Here is a 14,668-nt window from a genome sequence, read left to right on the forward strand (position 1 = left end):
CAAGATCAGGCAGCTAAAATACATTATTAAAAAGAGATCATTCACAATTTTTCAAGCAACTGGAAAAAATGTCAGTCTACCCAGCCTAAAGAACTGGAGGGATTCTTGAGTCAGTCGTTGTCTTCTTAACAAATCAGTTCTTTGAAAAAATAATATTAGAGACCCTATTACTAAAACAGGGAAATGCAAAAATCCTTATATTAAAGGGTGCCTAGCGAGGATGGAGAGTCAGTGTCCCAAAAAGCCAGGTGGTCAGCTATTCACCAACCAGTTTTGGACACGCAAAGCAGAAATATTTTTTAATATTAGTGAAGCCTCAAAGTTTGGATCTGGAATCAGTCCTCTAAGTCCTGGGGCTTCCGGGTTCTGGAGTTATGGCTCAGATCCCTCTCTTAAAAAATAAATATGATATTAAGTTATGGAGTAATTGGAAGGAACCAATTGTGATCAGTTGGGCAGATGACAATTGCAACTATATGCCCTGCCCTTACATTTCAGAAATAATTATGTAGCAAGCACCACACTCTCAAAGCTTATTATCAGAGATGACTGCAAAAGTTCTCATTTAAACTTGTAAACAATCCATTCTCACCTACAGAAGGTAGTGCCTGTGTTCCATTCACTACCAATTCATATATAGTATTATAGTGATTACTGGTCTCACCCACTCTAATTAAGGTACCCTCAGAACTTTCATTACATCTTCCTGTGTTTACTTGCTCATCTGGCCACTAAATCCTACCTCTCTAGCTCTCATGGTTGTGAAGAAAACCTGCAACCCATGGACTAAGTGTAGCCAACGTGGCTATGTCTGCCCAAGTTTTCAGAGAGCCTGAAACAACAGCTTTGAGATGTATGATCTGCTCCTTTAATCTCAGTGCATTTTTAACTCAGATAGCCACTGATGATAATGTAAATGTTAACTATTTCACTGCCGATCCAAACCAATAAGAAAGGAGAGGGACAATTATATTAAAATCAGCAATATCTTATTGTCACGCCATAAGTAGAAGGTGCTTAGAAAAATCTCTCTCTCTCTCTCTCCAATCCAAATGAAGCCAAGCTTTTGAGGAACCCAGCAGACCCCATGGTGTAACCACACCCCACTGAGATTAAGCCATACCCAAGGAATTTAACAGAGCACCTGTGATCATATTTTTAACATATAAACAGCCCACTCTGAATGGTCTCTCATTCTGGCAACATTATGCCTCTTGGAAGACCACTGATATTTATCCCTAGTCTTGTCCCCTTAGCTCTGCCAAATTTTAAGGATCAGGTCCAAAAATGCATGATGGGGGAAAGTTTCTCTAAGACAAATAATAAAACAAGGAATCCTAAGAAATATATCTTGTGTATATAACTCTTTAGTACATTTCTCTCAAACAGCTGGTGACTCACTACAATAATAAAGTTATTTTTCAAAAGTGTCTACTTGGGTCAGATCCTGGAGCAATGAAGCTGCATCAGAGCAAGCTTCAGTGTTGGCTAGCCCCAGGAGTCATTACCCAGGGCTCCAGATTCACTTGTATAGCCCTCATTGCTGCCATGGCTTCTCTGCTCTGGGATCTGAACTAGCTAGATTAAAACTAGCTTGGGTATGTTAGCTCAAAGCTGCAATCACACCCATTGACTGCAGTCTAGATATGCCCTTAGTGACTTGGGCTGACATAGGACCAGCTAACATTTACAGAAGAGCAAACACAATATCTCAAACTTACCTATCACTGTTTCCGTTATATGTATCCTTCCTTTATCTTTCTTTACAATGGGAAATATTTTATTTAATGGCACAAGAACCATATCCTCCCTTAGAGTCCATAAGGGAATTTAGGTGCATTAAAGTTGGTGCTGTGCAGACCTGTTTAGGACTAGATAAACTCTGAGAGCATTATGATATCACCACTATCAAACTATTCACCCTAAAGTTTAAATTATTTAGACAAAATGAAAACAAGGACAACAAAGAAGTGCCATTAAATTAGTTAATGCTAGCATCATGCAAGCACTATCTTTTATATGTAAGGAGGTTTAAAATAATTCATTTTCTAAATGGGACTTCAGAGGTATCATTCCCAAAGACAGCTGTTTGGGTTTTGTTTGTTCGTTCTTTGCCTGTGTCATCCCAGCTGTACTCATCAGTGATTACAGCATTCAATGTTAAGAATTCGTTTTGACTCAGAAAATTGACCTCTTCGAATTTTTGTATATATATCGTGACTTTCAACAACAATACTATACTTTTCGATAGCTGAATTTCTCCCATCTCAGTTGTAACGTTTACATTTGTAGAACAAGAAAAGTTGGAAAAGCATGAATACTAGAAGTAGCATTAATGTAACATTATTTTGAATTTAAATACTCAAATGTCACAGCGACAAGGTTGATCACCTTAACACTGCCCCTGTACATACATGATCACATATTACTCAAATGCAAAATATCTTTCTTAGACTTCTAAATAAGTGTGTAACATTGCAAATGTTGTCATTCTTGTATTCTTGTGCTGAACCATTATGACAATGAAATAGACTGTCTACACAAACAGATTTATAAAGGTAAGCGTTAATATATTTTATTCTTCAGTTCTGACACCACATACACACAATAAAATAGGATTTTTTTCCTTTTTGTAAGATGCCTTTGAACAGTAGCTATTATTGTAGTGAGTCTCCAGCTATTCCAAAGAAATACACTAAGAAGATATATTTCTTAAGATTTCATGTTTTAGTATTTGTCTTAGAGAAATTCCCTCCCCCGCCACACCCCATAATCCCTTTTTGGCCCTGATCCTTTACACTTGGCTGAGCCAAAGGGACAATTTGGCGATATAAAAAAGCAGAGGTAGTTTTCCATGCTCCTACAAACCAAGTTCTGCCTAAATGTGGCCAGAATGAGATACCACTCAGAATGGTTTCAGAGTAGCAACCGTGTTAGTCTATATTCGCAAAAAGAAAAGGAGTACTTGTGGCACCTTAGAGACTAACAAATTTATTAGAGCATAAGCTTTCATGAACTACAGTTCACTTCACGGATGCATTCAGAATGGGTTATGCAAATGTTCAAAATATCACAGGCACTCTGTTCAGCTCCTTGGACCTGGCTTCTGCTCAGTGGAGTTTGAATACATCATGAGTAATTCTGGGTTCATCAAAAACTTGGCTTTTTCTTGACTGGAGAGAAAATGGGTGATGGTAGCATTTCTAAGCACCACCCAGAAAGTGCACCTTCAAGGATGCATTGTGTGCCAAAATTCTTGCAGTGTAGGGGATGTGGACATGGAGATGTAATGCAGTGAAGCAGGGATGAACATGTGGAAAGACTAAAGTTAGCTAGGTTATGTCCATGCTGCAATCTAGCTAAGTATGTTGGCTGAGGCAGCCATCAGACCCAGTGATTGCAATCTAGACATTACTGTCCATTCCTCAGAGTCCCTCCACCTTCTGTTTCTGAAATGCCATCCTGAGTCTCCCCAAAAATCTACTCCACTGCAAAAACCATTCAACAACATGTAAGAGCAGCTCATCCAATAGATCCATGGCTTTTGCCCTGGTTAGAATGGACAGAAATTAGAAGGATCCAGAGTAGGAAGAACTGGCAGGCTAAAACCATTTCCAAAAATGGGCCCAGGGAGAGCAAATAAGTTCCCCCACAATACACTAGGAAACAATTCCTAGACTGGTTCCAGTTGAAAAGGTCCCAAGAATTCTGAGATATGCCCCCAGAAATCCTAGCACCAGACACCTGGAGCTGCAGTGCCTGTGTGGACACGTATACGGGGTATGGCACAGCAACGTGGACTCTCAGAGGCAGGACTGGCTAACTCAGCATGGGTGCAAGCCTGACACCCAGCAAGTCTGCAGCATAGACATAAAAACTGCCAAAGAGCTATCTACGATATAGTCCAGTTAGTTCCCTGACTTGAAAGGATGCATCCTAATTTGTCAGATCCCATAGATAGTTGTATTATGGTCTATTACATTTAGAGGTTACTGTATTCTGACGGTTTCAGAGTAGCAGCCATGTTAGTCTGTATTCGCAAAAAGAAAAGGAGTATCTGGGGCACCTTAGAGACTAACAAATTTATTTGAGCATAATGCATCCGATGAAGTGAGCTGTAGCTCATGAAAGCTTATGTTCAAATAAATTTATTAGTCTCTAAGGTGCCACAAGTACTCCTTTTCTTTTTGTGTATTCTGAAACTGAGGCTTAATGAGGTCCAATGGGTCTCTGACAGGCTACCTCAGCCTCACTCAAAATAGTTATCTTGGTGAGCAGGCTTCTGGTTACCACTCAGTCCAGGAAGAAATCCTGCTGAAACAAAGCCAGCAACTACAGATGCTTTGTGAAGTGGGTTCTTGATCAGTATCTGATTAGTGACAAAAAAATGCATGCAGCTGTAAGGCTAAAGCCTGTCCAAAATATATTAACTAGCTGTTATTACAAATCCTATGTGTTTTTGCTAGAAAAGCAAACAAACACTATGGGTACCCAGTCCAGTTTACAAATTTGACAGTTTGTACAAGCTAAAGAGTGTGCATTCAGCTAGATAAGGAAGATCAAGTATTCCAGGACACTGAAGTAATCCCAGCCAGTTTTTGTTTTCCCAAGGAAAAAATGGAAAACTATTCCTTATTGAAGCATTGTGAATAGTGTTGCTTGATCCTTTTTCTCATCTAATCAAGTAAAGACAAAATCTATTGCCAAGGAAAAACAAAACAAAAACAAGGGTTCTTTCTCAAGACAGATAAAAATTTAAGAAAGGAATATGTTAAAGTCAGAATTAGAGGCACAAACAAGGCTGGGAAGAAGAACAAACTTAACACTATCAACTGAACTCATAGAAAGAACTGTGCCAGCATGGGTGCAGGGGGGAGAAGGGGGCGGGGGGGGGGGAAAAATCACTGCTGATAAAAGTGCTTAAAAAAATAAAGAGGCATTGGAACCTGAACAAAGAATTTAGAAATAAACGTTCCAGATCTAAACATGTTTAAAATTCATATACTAGCGTGCAGTGGGGCAAATGCAAACAAAAACCAATTTCAGCTGCCCTGTTCTCTGGCCATCTCTATGTTGGCTTCAGTGTCACTAACAGCAGCTAGGGACAGCTTTAAAATGATGCGAGCAGTGGCCCCAAAGGGCCATCTGCTAGCTGAGAACAGCCAAAGCACAGCAGCTTCCTGGCCATACCCCACAGATCAATTGTGAATTTCCCCCTCTAAAGATATTGGCCAATTTCTGGTCCCTTTGAAACATCAGAATGACAAATAAGAGGCCGGAGCAATCCTAAAGATCCTTACATCACACTTTCCATCTGTAGATCTCCAAGAGTTTCACAAAAGTGGTAAATATCATTATCCTCATGTTACAAATGAGAAAACTGAGGCACAAAGCAAAAAGGAATTAAGCAACTCTCCCAAGGTCATTAAAAAAATAATCAGTGACATGGCTGGAGATAGAAGACCAGGATTCCATCTCCTAGTCCTGTAAGCTAGCCACTGGGCCACGTGTCCATCCACTGTTTAGGCCCTTTTGATACATGTTATCCTTCACAAATGAATACTTGCTTCAATTTTTGTTGTTTTTTTGTTTTTTTGTTTTGTTTTTGTTTTGGTTTTTTTGAGAAGAGGAGCTTTTTCAAAGTCCTTGAAAACCACAATGACTTACGCCATGAGGACATCCACACAGGGTCAGACCAATGGACCGTCTAGCACAGTATCTTTTCTTCGAACAGTTGCCAGTTCAGAGACTTCAGAGAGAATGAACTGAACAGGGCAATTATTGAGTGATTCATATCCTGTTGTCCAGTCCCAGTTTCTGACAATCAGTGGTTAAGGGACACCCACTGTATGAAGTTGCATTCCTGACCATCTTGGCTAAGAGCCTTTGATGGACATATCTTTCATGAACTTGTCTAGTTCTTTTTTTGGACCCAGTTATAGTTTTGTCCTTCACAACATCTGCTGGCAACAAGTTCCAGGGTTAACTGTGTGTTGTGTGATGAAATACTTCCTTTTATTTGTTTTAAAACCTGCTGCCTATTCATTTCATTGGGTGACCCCCGGTTCTTGTGTTATGTGAAGGAGCAAATAGCACTTTATTCACTGTCTCCATACCATTCATGATTTTATATACCTCTATCATATTCTCCCCCCTTTAGTCATCTCTTTTCTAAACTGAACAATCCCAGTCTTTTTAATCTTTCCTCATATCTAAGCTTTTCCAAACCCAAAATCATTTTTGTTGCCCTTCTTCTACCTTTTCCAGTTCTAATACATGTTTTCTGAGATGGCATGACAAGAACTGCAATATCTTTTTTGAGTTATAAAAGCTAATTTTGACCCCATGATTTTGTATGCATAGTTGGGATGATGTTTTCCAATATGCATCACTTTGCACTTAACACTGAATTTTGTCTGCCATTTTGTTGTCCACTCAGTTTTGTGAGATCCCCTTGTAACTCATCACAGTCCACTTTGAACTTAACTATCTTGAGACATTTAGTATGCTCTACAAATTTTGCCACTTCACTTATGAATTATACTTTTAACTTTACTTGCCGGAGTTTATGCTCCTTTCTATTTTCCACAGTGAGATTTCACTTCCAATTGTTTAAGGGTGCCTTTTTGCCTCTAACTGCCTCTTTTACTCTGCGGTTTAGCCAAGGGGGCATTTTTTGATCCTCTATTTTTTTTTAATTACATTAAAATTATTTTTTTAACCTTTAATTTTTTAAAATATTCATATAGTTTGAGCCCCTAAGAGGTTTCCATGCAGGTTGCAGGCATTTCACTTGCGACTATTCCTTTTTATTTCCATTTAACTATCGTCTTCATTTTTGTGTAATTCCCCTTTTGAAGTTAAATGCTACTGTGGTAGGTTTCTTTGGTATTTTCCCCCCTACCAGGATGTTAAATTTAATTACATTAAGGTCGCTATTACTAAGCGGTTCAGCTACATTCCCCTCTTTGAGCGGATCCTAGGCTACACACAAGACTAAATCAAGAATTGCCATAAGAGTTGCTGGACCAGCTCCTAGAAAGTAGTCATTAATGGAGTCTAGAAATTTTATCTCTGCATCCAGTCCTGGGGTGACATGTTCAGTCAATATGGAGATAGCTGAAATCCCCTATTATTGGGTTTTCTGGTTTTGTAGCCTCTCTAATCTCTGAGCATTTCACAATCACCATCTTGTTTAGGTGGTCAGTAGTGTATTCCTATTGCTGTACTCTTATTATTCAAGCACGGAATTTCAATCCATAGAGATTTGTGGTATAGATTGATTCATTTAAGATTTTTAATATATTTAACTATGCCCTCTTTCACACACAGTCCCCCACCATTTGTACTCTGTATTGCCATGTCCCATTGATTATCATCATTCCACCAAGTTTCTGGGTTGCACATTATATCAATATCCACATTTAATACCAGGCATTCAAGTTCAATCTTAGTATTTAGATTTCTTCCATTTGTGTACAAGTACTTATAAAATTTGTCAATATTTAGTTGTCTGCCTTCATATGATGTAATTGAATGGGACTATTTCATTTAACTGTTCTCTTCAGTTCTTCCCCATATTTTATCAACTTCTGTTCTTCCTTCTTTACTAGAATATAGAGAATATGGTGCAGGGAAGAGGGATCTAGGTTCATTAGGAACTAGGGAACCTTTTGGAAGGATAGGCTTTACCTAAATCAGATTGCTGGCATGTAAAATAAATTAAAAAAAAAAAAAAAAAAAAAAAAAAAAAAAAGAGGAATTTTTAAACCAAGGGCTGAGGGAAAGCCGATAGGTGCAGAGTATGTTGGTCAGACAGACACATCCCTTTAATAAATCCTACCCTAAGGGACGTCATCTGGAAGGAGGGTCCCAACTTTGTTTTCCTTCACTCCAGCTTGATGGCCTCCTTCCCCAAAACTTTCATCATCCTCGACAACACAGAGGCTATCAGACAGGGGTGGGGATGGGACCACTCTGCTGTGTCCATGGAAATCTTCTCTGTGCACTCTGTTTCCCTTAGCTTCTCCGCTTCAGTCATTGTGGTCTCAATAGCACATACTCTGTCCGATGGCCATGGGTTCCTTGCACTGAACATACAAATATGCTATTTGTTCATGAGGCAGGTAATCATACATACTGCATTCAGTGCAATAAATTAAATATCTCCCATTCCACTGCTGGACTTCTACCTGCATTTTAACTCTTGCAGGTTTGTTTGTTTGTTTGTTGGGGGGGGGGGGGCGACGAACCGCTCACTGGTTTAAGATTAAAGTATTTTGTTAGGTGTATATGCCTCTCGCACTCCCTCTCTAAACTCCCCTATTCACTAGCTTCTCTTGTTGCTTAGGAGGAGACTTTTTAAACTCCTGTTCTCTCTAAATTGGCCCCACCCGCTTGTCAAGAGATCAAAAAATAGCAGGCCAGAGCCTAGTTAGTAAGCTATCAGCCTAGCCTAGCAGTCCACCTGGCTCAGAGCACAGCCTACTAAACTGACCATACTATAAAATTCAAGAATACAAAACAAACTCACCCCAAGGGTCACATAGTGCTCCTTCTTCACCTGGAGAACTCCCTCACAAAACTCCTGTTTGCTACTTCTATTCCAAAGACCCTTTTTGGGGGGCAAAGCAAACTAATTTCTCTGCAGTTTATCTCCACCTCTGATAAAGGTAAATTTTCTAAAATTATATACTGTAAACACATTTCCTTTGAGAGCTGTGTTCTTAGCAAAGTGTAAAATCAGATTGGAAAAATTGCTAAACATCTTTTCCTTATTGGCTCAGGTCAGAGGGGACAGAGAAGGGCACTGGTTGCTGCATATCCCTCCCTGGCTAATCTTCTAAACCATATCTACTTATTTTTCTGATAAAAACATGTTTTTATTATTCTCACCGCAGAGCTAGGAAAGCTGCAGAAGAGCAAGCTTTATTCCATTCTGCCTCATAAATCAACAAAATTGCCAGCTCACTTCTGGTCCTGGAATCTTTATTGTTGATAATGATGTATGAAGCAGAAAGCAAATTTTATTTTCAGAGCAGATTGAGCTTGCAGTGTTTGCATTTCGAACAATCTTACTTTGACTTGTACACTGAACAGGGCCAATACAAGAATCTGAGAGAATGACTTATGACACACACATACACATACCAAGAAGTCCATGTTTACAATCACTTCTCTGATAAACTCATTTTAATACCTGAAGAACTCTATTGCTTACATTACAACCAGCAGCCTTCTGAACATTTAAGCTGTTTTAAAACAGGATGTAAATTAGCAAATATTCCTGTCTGCTGGACAGAAGATGAAGACACTGAGAATGGTGACATGCTATTAAAGGACAAAATGTGGAAAATAGTCACCATTTAGACTTTATCTCAGGTTTATAACATGAGTCTGCTTTTATCAAGTGTATTAGAATTACAATTGCTCTGTTTTCTCATTTATCGAGCCTTTCCTTATCTGCGTCTCCTCAGTAATTTCCCATGGAAAGTTTAATGTTTCCTGTTTGTTTCAAACTACATCTTTCTCTTGTATATTTTCCCCCAGAGAGTCTATTCTCTTGTTTTTAGTATTTTCTTTTCTCCATTCATTTTGAGGTAGTTTTATTTTAGCTATTAATTGGCATCACATATCCATTATCCCTATTTTCAATCTTGTAAACCATGAGTCATTCCACACCCTTCGCTGTGCCTCTCACTCCCTCCAACAATCATTCTACCCAGGCTTGTGCCATCTTTCCCTCTTATAGTCCTGGGTCCCAAAATATTCCCTTTGCTTTAACCCTTAGAGTTATCCATTTCTACTTCCACTCCCCACAACAACCCAGTCCCTCTTCTGACTTCGAAAGTCCTCCATGGTCTTCCATACTCACAACAGGAACAAGTAGACCAAACAAGTACTGATCATTAAAAAGTGTGCATCTATAGTCTACTTATTTCTCACTCCGTGCAGCATTGGAGTAACACAGAAGTCCCCAGAGCCAGAGAGAAAAAGAACTTAAATCTTTAACAAGCCAATTTCACAATCCATGCAGCTCCCTCACCAGGCAGGTCAAAAAGCATGACAGGGCTTGGAAATGGCTGAAATCTGTGATTTCAAGCAGAAATGCAATAGCTGAGAGACTATAAATGGATGAGAGAGGACTGAGAAAGGAGTTAAATTGAAGAGAGACATGAAATGGAATTATATTTAATTTAAAGTATTATTAGATATTTAATCTGAGGAATAAGTGTGAAGTTCTATAATAGACTTTGTACACATTAGGTTAAATATATACACAAATAATTAAAATATTTGTTTTTATACAATTTGTCTGCTTAGCGTCCATTCCAAGGGACCATCTTCAAGTAACCCCAAAACCCCTAACTCAGATGTTATGGGAATTTTACATACCCTCTCCTGAATCTCTGTAACGCATACTGTATAAAATAGCATCAAAAAGCCACATATGTAAATCAGCTTAGTATATTATTCCTGAGGGTATTCTGCGCTAAAAAATTCTGCAAACAGTATTTCAAAATTCAGCAAATAAATGTGGAGGCTCCAGCCTGGCATTGGGGAGCACAGGCCACTGCCTGCCCAGAGATGGGAGATCACTGTATAGCTCCCCAGGACACTGACTCAGTGCTGAGGCTGCACCCAACCCTAACACACCTCAAGGACTGGGCCTGCCCCTCTCTGCCAGGGCACCAGGTATGGGCAGGCAGGTTCAGCAAGGCAAGATCCAAGTGTGGAGGGATCCAGGTGTGGGTTGCGAGGGTTCTGTGTGGGGCAGTCTGTGTGTAGGCAGCTGAGTGGGGGATCCAGGTGCAGGGGGGATCTGGATGCACAGGGGCTTTTTGGGGGGGGTTCTGGGTGCAATGGTAATGGGACTCTGCAGGGGAGTTCAGGTGAAGGTGGTTGGGGCTCATCGGGGAGGGTGTCTGGTGTGGGGGGGAATAGAGCTCAACAGGGGGGCATGGGTGTTGGGGGCTCAGTGGGAGGTACAGATGCAGCTGGTTCAGGCTTGGTGCAGTGGGGATCCAGGTGTGGGTGGCTCATCAGGATGGTCCCGTTTCAGGGGGACTGGGGCTCATTGTGGGTGGGAGGGTTCTGAGTGGGGGGTGAGGGTCAGCGGGAGGGGCTGGGTATGAAGAGGTCTGAATGCATAGGGGTTGGGTGGATGTGGGAGCAGCTCCCTGTACAGGGATCCCTCCCCCTGAAGCTGAGGAGTGATGGGTGCAGTAAGAGAGCTTCCTTCAGCCGGGAGAGAAATATGTGGGTGGGTCTGACCCAGCCCCGGGTGCTGTGCAAGGGAAGAGGAAGTCCCATCCTTCGCAGCCCAGCTGGGACTAGTAGCTGAGCCCGGCACAGGACAAGAGCCACCAGCCAGATCTTTCCCAGTCCCAGCTCCTGCCCTACAGCGATTTACCTCTCTGCCAGCTGCCCTGGACCCCTGAAACATATTCCTGGGGAGGGTTGCATGACGGCTCTTGTGGCTTCCCTTTGCTTCCCCATCAGAGTCATTTTTCTACAGGGAAGCAAAGAAACCTGTAAGGGACATAAATTCTCTGAATGCACGGTGGTGCAGAATTGCCCCAGGAATAGTGTATATATAGAATGGATAAACATTCAGAAAGTATTCCTGCCCTGAAAAATATATACGGTTCCTAACTGTGTGCATTTAGAAAGCCTGTCTATATCAACTATATTGGCATAGGAAAAGAAACACACACTTTTCTGACAAGGAAGATGCTGAAACTGTCATAATACATTAGTTATATACTCTGTGATGCTGTGCATTAAAACAAGAGGTCTTAGAGAACAACTGTGTGTAGTATATTTATACAACTGATTTTTATTAAGAGCATCTGAGTTCTATCTAAGTTAGAACTCACATTTAAAGTGCAGTATGTATAACCTGTTCAGTAGGTTTTTTTTTTTTTAATTTGTCTTCTGTCTCCCTATGACTGAAGAGGGATCATTACCAATAGGTATGGAAAGTTGTAAAGCTGAGTAAGCATGTTTTGCTTGAAGCTAATATAGTTAGATTTTTTTTTTGCTGTTTTTCTATTGGCTATATTACAGCCAACTGTGCACATCACTAATCTGAGTTAATGCATCCCAACAGCTATACCCGAGTGGCCATAATTTATGGCTCCTGCACTTGCCCATTTAGACTGGCATACAATTATTTTTCCTTGCAGCAAGATAGAATGTAAGGGACCTTGAAAAGAATGTGTTTTAAGTGCTCTAGGCTCAGGCAAAGTGTTCTGCATCTTTTCTGTGTTTATCTAAAATAGCTTCTTGTTTAGGTGCTACATTAATTTTGCTTCAAACCTCATATTATAATGGATTGATACCATTGCAAATTGAACGTATAAATAGCTTCTTTTCCTCAGTCATAAGTAGGCTAGTTTTAGTCACTATTACATATGCTTAGTGAGAGACAAATTAATATGAGCTTATCGTTTCAGGCCAGAAATGTCTTGTCACATCCCCTAAGAATTTAGGATGCTACATGTGCTGAATTACTGCTTTTGGTTTCAGGTATAGCCACTACGAGGCAAAAATTGAAGATAAACTGTATCTGGGGGTTTACTTTTAGCAATGTTGAAAATTATTTGCAAAGGAGGGGCAGTTGATGTCAAAGATCTACACACATGCTAGGAGCTCACCACTGTGATAAATGAATGTAGGTCTTCCAAAGACGCTAATTTGACATTGTTCAAGCCAAGCCCTTTTTCTAAAGGAAACCAAATTCTTCCCTATAAAACCAGTGTGAACCCACAAACTGTTGATCATTCCTCCAAATCAGTGAAAATCCACAGACTTCATCATAATTTGGGCCAAATAGAATTTTACTCAAAATTATATGGGCATAATTTGCCTAACATAATATATCAAAGCTTTTAAAACTAAAAAAAGCATATACAGATGAGTGTCACAATATATAGAAAAAGAAAAGTAGTACTTGTGGCAATTTGTTAGTCTCTAAGGTGCCACAAGTACTCCTTTTCTTTTTGCGAATACAGACTAACACGGCTGCTACTCTGAAACCTGACGATATATAGAGTGTACGCTATTTCACTGATGACTGCAGAACAACTTGTAAGTAGTATAGTCTGTGCCTTTCCCCTTCCCCATGCTAACTAGAGCAGGTCAAAAGTGGGTTTTCCCCCCTTTCGGGGGAGGAAAAAAGGGAATTTGAAATCCAGTCACAGAATGCCTCATAGGAGCTGTAGGTCAGATGCCTCAAGTTCCCATTCTCCTCTAAGGGTTGGGCTTCTGGGTCAGACTGCATCTCTCATGATGCACCATGGTCTCCCCTACTGGAGAGCAGAAGATTGCATCATGGGAGTCCCTGGCCATGGTGCCTCCTGGGAGATGAAAGTCCAGTCATGGAGCCTGGGCCAAGGAGGATAAGAGGGACACGAGACAACTAACCAATAACTCCTAAGGCACTGTGGCAGCATTTTCAAATCCAAAATATTTTGAACAAAAACAGAAGTTTTGTTTTCTGGCATAAGGTTTTTAGACAAAAAGAGGTTTCTGCTGAAAGCAGATGCATTTCATGAAAAATTATATTAAGCAAAAACCCAATTTTCCATCAAAAACAAACAGTTTTGACAAAAATTTGATAAGCCAATTGTCTCACCAAGTTATAGAGATTCATTTCTACAAAGTTTCCTTTGCAAAGCAAAGGGAGACAAAAATACATGCCTTACTGATCAACCACATCCATCCCCTTAGTCACCTGGTCTTTCCCTCCACCCTCAAACTTATCTATTTCACCCCTGCTTGTGTTATGTTTAATTCAGATTGTATACTACCTTCAGCATGGTTTGAATTTAACTTGCTTTGTGAGACTTTGCCTAACACTTTTTGAGGGTTCTTTCAATAAATTAGAAGAAATAGGAAGTACTAGAGTCACTGTACTATGGCTACTGTAGCCTAGCTTTTATTTGCTGGCGGGGGGGGGAGAAAGGAGGACAGGACACCAATCTCTGCAGCGTAGACCAGACAGGAACTTGCAGCAATCAGAGGTGACTGCAGCACATGTAGTCATTAGATTTAACCTAGCTAGTTCAAACAATACAGTGAAACCATTTCGGCATAGGCAGGCTTCTCAAATATATACCCATGTTGCCATGGCTTCATTGCTATTATTATTTGAGCTACCTAGTTGAAAGCTAGCTTGGGTACACATGCTATAATCACACCTCTGTTTGTGGTGTAGACTGGTGCTATAAGGAGGACTTTGGGATGTTTGACCACTGGGAGGAACTCAGACAACCGACTGTTCTCATGGGGTGGACTTCACCTGAATAGGGAGGGAAAGACTTCTGGGATGGGGGTTGAGAACTGATTAAAAATTAGGAAGGGGGGGGCAGAGATAGTTGGGAGACATTCAAGTAATCTCCAGGCCTTATTGTAAACATTGAGCAGCAAGAAAATCAAGTGAGAATACAGCAATGAAAAAAGGAACAGAGGGAAGGAGAATGGACATCAAGAGGAAAGATTTGTATTGGCACTATGACAGTAACAGTCAGGCAGGAGATACTGGCAATAGAATTACTGTACCTAATCAGGCGAGGAAGCTGGTCAGAGCCAAGCATAAAACAATTAAGATGTTTGTTTACCAATACAAGGATGTCATAACCATATAGCTAAGAGTAGCCTAGAA

Source organism: Dermochelys coriacea, chromosome 9 (genome assembly GCF_009764565.3).
Source record: "Dermochelys coriacea isolate rDerCor1 chromosome 9, rDerCor1.pri.v4, whole genome shotgun sequence".
Taxonomy (NCBI): Eukaryota; Metazoa; Chordata; order Testudines; family Dermochelyidae; genus Dermochelys; species Dermochelys coriacea.